This window comes from Rhagoletis zephyria, unplaced genomic scaffold (assembly GCF_001687245.7).
Source record: "Rhagoletis zephyria isolate East Lansing unplaced genomic scaffold, Rhagoletis_zephyria_1.1 Rzeph_scaffold_03263, whole genome shotgun sequence".
NCBI classification, from domain to species: Eukaryota; Metazoa; Arthropoda; class Insecta; order Diptera; family Tephritidae; genus Rhagoletis; species Rhagoletis zephyria.
This window is the reverse complement of record NW_016160346.1, coordinates 59,932-66,133: the sequence shown is the minus strand read 5'-3', so window position 1 is coordinate 66,133 and position 6,202 is coordinate 59,932. Positions and strand designations below refer to the sequence as shown.

General features: G+C 36.8%; 2 non-coding genes across 2 annotated transcripts; both read left to right on the top strand.

Moving 5' to 3' along the window:
• Positions 1-2,207: 2,207 nt before the first annotated feature.
• TRNAF-GAA (transfer RNA phenylalanine (anticodon GAA)) lies at positions 2,208-2,280 on the top strand. The gene has a single exon. It is a non-coding gene; the product is annotated as a tRNA-Phe (tRNA).
• A 120-nt stretch (positions 2,281-2,400) lies between these two features.
• On the top strand, positions 2,401-2,473 carry TRNAF-GAA (transfer RNA phenylalanine (anticodon GAA)). The gene has a single exon. It is a non-coding gene; the product is annotated as a tRNA-Phe (tRNA).
• Positions 2,474-6,202: the final 3,729 nt, after the last annotated feature.

The window sequence follows — 6,202 nt, the reverse complement described above, 5'->3', positions numbered from 1 at the left end:
TTACACATTAAAATAATTCTATAAAAAACTTGCGATTTTGGACGGGGTACAGGAAAGATATAGCTTAAATTTTGGCTTAAGAAGGCTATAGAGGTTAACATTTCAATTACGTTTCATCCATTCTTCAAAAAATTCTTAACTTGTAATTTGATGAATACGCTCTGGAAAAAAAGTTTTATTCCTCTGCGTTCTATAAAGTGCATTTTTTAAAGACATTAGTAATGTTGCTAGGATATATTCAAAACCTACCCTTCATCGGGCTGTTACTTTCGGTCCTTAAAAAGTGTAAAGTAGTATTAAAAAAAAAATACAATTGTCTTCATATTTTCGAACCCTATTTCCAAAATACGAACTACGAATAAGATCCATTATTACATATTTACAGAAAATTACACGCTTCTATAAGAGGTTTAATAAAAGTATGAAAAATCAACTAAAATATTTTTGAACTTCAGTAAGATTATAAATTAATTTTTGAACACTGCCAAAACCCACAGTAGAAAGTAGGACATTAAAAACTTTTCAGTAGGGCTTTGCGCGTAACATTATGTTAATAAGTCCCGATTTTTTAGTAATCCGCGAATGAATTTTGTCCACATACATATGTATTTATACACTGTGAGATGGCTGTATTGCGGATTAGGCAAGCTGCGAGGTCGTGGGTTCGAATACAACGGCAAGCAAATTTCCTGTCATTTATTCCTTTTCATTTATTTAGTTCCTTTAATTATCCTTAATTTTTTATTTTTTATTTTTAATTTTTAGTCAGACTGAGTTGCTTTGTTTGCTGACTTTTTCTTTCTTTCATACACAAAAACAACAGCCGATCGTTTTGATCAGTATGGTCATCGAAAACGCCGCCTATCTCTAGAACTTACTTCGGATCAACTGCATTCGCATAACTCGCGAGTTCTGTAATTCCGAAATAACGAGTTGATCAGGATCAACGATGCCATCTGTGTATGCTTGTAACGTACCTGAGATCCCCGCTTGGAATCTTAGGATCCATGCTCATTCTGAAGAACTTTTGTTCTGATGATTTCTTCGCGACAAAAAAGACGTATTTGCTTGTTTGTTTCATATTATTTGTTCAGAAGAAAACGTCGGAACAGAAGTTCGTCAGAATACCCATGCATTTTTTTTTTTTAAAGCGTCAAGGTGACACTGAAAACTTTTCTTAAAAATCATGCGAATATTGTCTTTGGTTTTGACTATTTTTTAATAAAGTTTATACTTTCTTACGTATTTAAAAATGAATTTAGTATTTACTTTTCTAAGGCACCTAAAAATGACACCTCTGGAAAGATTTTGACTGATTTTAACCTTTTTATTATGTCAAAATATTTCCGCAAGAATGTTCAGAAGTTGTCTGAACTAATGCACCGTTTTAGCAGCATGAACTTCCAATTGTTGTTCGTGATAAATTTATTTTCGTGGCTCTCGGTACAAAATTAAAAGGCTAAACTTTGTTATAATAATTGTAATCTACTAATGTCTCTTTTTTGGGACTATGGATGTATATTGATGGAAGTACTTATTTAATTGTAATTTTGTTTTTATAATAAATGCAAAATATGCAACAAAAGGTTTTTGTTTTAAGTGAAGAAAATATATTTGCCTGAAAATGATGACTTCCATTAGCGATTTATGAAAAATTGTGTGGCATACTCATATCGTCGCCTGGGTAAATGATTGTCGTATGTTACGCACGTACGTATGACGCTTACGACAATCTTTTACCCAGGCGACGATATTTAAATGAAATAAAGTGGACTGTAAAGTTAGGTCCAGCTATTTTGATAGATTTTCCATTGAAAATTATGTCAAAAAGCTACAACCAACCTTAGAGATGATTTTATTTTGACCATGAATATGAACAATAGGTATCGAAAGTTAAAGTAAAAGATTTTAATTACTAGAAGACACTTTTTTCGGCTGCCTCACATTTTTTTGCGATTTCTGTATTAGTCTCATTTTCCATTGCGCCCAAGTTCGGTACTCAAGCCAAAGTAGTCGCCCTTTTCTGCAATGTATGTTGGGTTGGCTTTAGTAATGCTCTGCTAGCAAGTTGCAACTATAAATAAACGTGCTTTTAGCAAAGTTTAGAACCATCACTATTCGACTTGGTGTGGCGCTAATGTCGCTTCAATTTTGTGCGCAGCTCCTGTTACTGCTTATGTGTGCAGTTCAGCCGTCAACAAGCATGTGCCGAAATAGCTCAGTTGGGAGAGCGTTAGACTGAAGATCTAAAGGTCCCCGGTTCAATCCCGGGTTTCGGCAGTCGAATATACTTTTTTAATTATTTCCTTTGATTTGTTTAAAATTTACCGCATTTATATTTCAATGAATGAAAAGTAAAATGAAAGAGAATTAGTTTAATTCTCTATTTGCNAAACATGTGCCGAAATAGCTCAGTTGGGAGAGCGTTAGACTGAAGATCTAAAGGTCCCCGGTTCAATCCCGGGTTTCGGCAGTCGAATATACTTTTTTAATTATTTATTTATTTCCTTTGATTTGTTTAAAATTTACCGCATTATATTTCAATGAATGATGAAAAGTAAAATGAAAGAGAATTAGTTAATTCTCTATTTGCTTTACATATAGCGGTTATGTAGTGTGTTTATTTATAATCTACCCCGAAACCCTCGCACTTTGTTTATTATTCACTTTCGTTTGATGACGCTCGCAATTTGCTGGCAACAATAAAAATAGCATGGAGATCTGTTTACCATTTATAATTCGTGCTATTTAAGCGAATTGTTTTACGTAAGGTATTTAGTCGATTTCAATATGTCGGTAATTCAGCTGACATAAATAAATTCATGTTTGTATTCATACCCACGCAAAGTTTGATGCACTTCAAGGCTATGGCGAGGGGGGGACACGCGTGCCAGGCCCGGATGTTTGGTACGGACGAAATCGCTGTACTACTTGATATGTCTCAATTATGTAGCTTACGTTACTGTCCTGCACGCTTTCGCAAAAGTTCAATAACTCTTCGCCCAAATGACTTTNTTTGCTGGCAACAATAAAAATAGCATGGAGATCTGTTTACCATTTATAATTCGTGCTATTTAAGCGAATTGTTTTACGTAAGGTATTTAGTGGATTTCAGTATGTCGGTAATTCAGCTGACATAAATAAATTCATGTTTGTATTCATACCCACGCAAAGTTTGATGCACTGCAAGACTATGGGGATGGGGGGACACGCGTGCCAGGCCCGGATGTTTGGTACGGACGAAATCGCTGTACTACTTGATATGTCTCAAGTAAGTAGCTTACGTTATTGTCCTGCACGCTTTCGCAAAAGTTCAATAACTCTTCGCCCAAATGACTTTCAACATTGATTCAATTGACGCTTGCCAGTAGAAAATTTCAAGTGTGTGCGCTCTACAGTTTCAATTAACCCANAGTTGCTGGCAAGTTACTGGATAATTTGTAAAAAAACACAACTATTGATTCAATTGACGCTTGCCAGTAGAAAATTTCAAGTGTGTGCGCTCTACAGTTTCAATTAACCCTTACATTTGGCATTCAAAGCGATAATAAACAAAATAGCCAGAAAACACTCCTCCTTCGATGCAAAATGGCGACCAGCGAAAGTAGGCGATTGGCATAACGGTTTCAGTATCAACGGAAAACGTGAGCGAAATAAGCTATAACATATGCGTGATGAATGGTTATTTATAACTTACAAAAAAAAAAAACAAGAAACAATTAAATGTAAACACTTGTAAATCAAAATGTACGGTAGAGCAAATCATTCGTTCTAGATATGTATGTATACCAGGGTGGTCCGAAAATGCATGTGAAAAAGTTAGGCCGGAATATTTATGCTCTCATCCCCTATGATTGTTCTATACCGAAAAAATAGGCCCCTATTTTTTATTTTGAAATCAAAAAATATTTAGAGGTCGCTCCAACTTTTCCGTGTACATACCTTTTTTGTATGGGAAGAAACCACTTTTCGTAGAAATGGTCTAGAGTTCTTGAAAATCAATATTATTCGATCGGAAAATTCTGTTTCTCTTCAGCAGATCACCAGTAATAATACACAATTATTTATTTAAAAATTTGTTTATAGTAACTATATTTTATAGATCCGCCAAAACCACCAGAAAATGCAATAGGGGATAAAAAAATTTTAGTATTAAAAAATGGCCAAATAAACCAATGGGTATTATTATTGGAAGCCTCCTGAAGAGAACCTGAGTTTTACGGTCGAAAAATATTGATTTTCAAGATTTCTATACCATTTCTAGGAAAACTTTTTTTTTCCCATATAAAATACATGGAAAACTTTGAGTGCTTTGATTTCAAAATAAATAATAGGGGTATATTTTGTTGACATAGAACAATCCTATGAGGTGAGAGAATTAAAATTCCGATTTTACTTATTTTGAACCACCCTAATGAATACACATATGCACATTTCCATGCATATACTACCGCACAAGCAAACAGTCTTTAATTTACCGGCACTGGGTTGGTACGTTGGGGTGATCAAAACTGAGATCTGGTGTGTTAATATTAGAATGGGGTAATGAACTTTGGAAAAAATTTCTCCCCAAAGCAAGAACGCGATATACATATCTACTTAAAGTTCCAATTAATAAATGCCGAAGATATAGCGAAAAATATAATAATGTGAGCCCCAGATTCGGCAAAAATTTATATAGGTAACACTTAAACAAATCATTAACAGCTATACCAGTTGGACGGTCAAGTAGCAGATGCTGAGAAGCAGCTGTTACAGTACGGTCTTGAGGAGATGTTGATTGAGTTAGCCAGTTAAGACCATCCAGCAGCCTCGAGGCATGCATCTTGTTTAGCTGCACGAGCTCTTTAAATTGCTTTCTTTCTTCCTGCGGTCAGATGAACTGAGCAACCTTAAATTCCTAGGTTTTCACCTAGCGCTCGCTAATCTGTCCAGTTGCCTATCCTTTTAAAAGAAGACCAAATAAGGCCAATGTAGCCTCCACATATTCGGCGAAAGTTCCTAAAAAGTGCGCTGGCGCTGTATTTTCAGTTCAGTGGACCTTCGATTTTCACCAACATCGCTACGATAGCAAAGGAAGCATTGAAATGATTTCGGGAATCTCAGTAGAAGGAAACACTTCCATTTTTCATACCATCCAACTTTGATCCATCCGTAAATAAATGTGCCGCGCTCTGATTCCAAAGATTCTTCCTTGAAGGAAAGAACTTGCCTTCCAGTCAGACCCAGCATCGGTATTCATTAGTCCGCTAAGTCCGCATGAACTCAAAGCTTTTTAAAATTTAGAAGTGCTCATAGTTACTTCTAAGCAACGCCTGAGTATCTGATGGCGCCAGATTTCAAATAGGACAGGGCCTACCACTCTATTTAACCATGTAGATGTGGTGGCCTTATCTAGTGCATTCTACCATACGTAGTCCCTCTTAAACCGGGTCAAGTGACGGTTCTACTGATATGCCCTAATTTTAGCATAAATGCTCCCTGAGGTCCTGTTTTTGAAGTACAGTTCAATCATCCCTCCCAAGGTCTTTGATAGAAACATTGAAGGACTGATTGACCTAAAGTCCCTAGGCTAAGCCAGCGATAGCATGCCTCCTCAGATATTTCTAGCTGAGCAGTTATGAAGCGATCGGGACCCGGAGACTTCCAAGTGCTGGATGAGTTTAATAGCCATGAGCAGGCTTTGCTCGCTCAATAAATTTAAGTTATCGAGGCACTCAGAATTCATGCTGACCCTCACTGGTTCCGAATGACTGGGAAAGTGATTACCAAGGAGTAATTCCAGTGACTCCTCCATTCTAATCATCCGATTTCCCGCCTCGTCCTGCAGACACCTCATGGGAATAGGTTTCTCGGAGCAGAAAGTTCCTTCATGCCATTCGCTTGGCTCTTCTAATCTCTGATTGAAAGCACAATTTTACGTTGTTGGCAGTCAGAGCAAACCCACTTCTTGCATTCTTGAAAAGATGTCGACTTAAATCCTATATATAAAGAGCTTTCTTGTCCACCAGAGCAATTTGGCCTTTCCCGTGTGAAAGATCAGAGGACGAGAGGCCAAATGTACATATAAGTATAAAAATTAAAGTATAGGCATTTCGTTTGTTGAGCACCGGTGCTGGAACGGATGGCGGTCTGTGAGGATACGATAATTCGCTTAGGATGGAAAGCTGCGAACAAGGCGTGGCTTCTTTGAAAGCGGCGG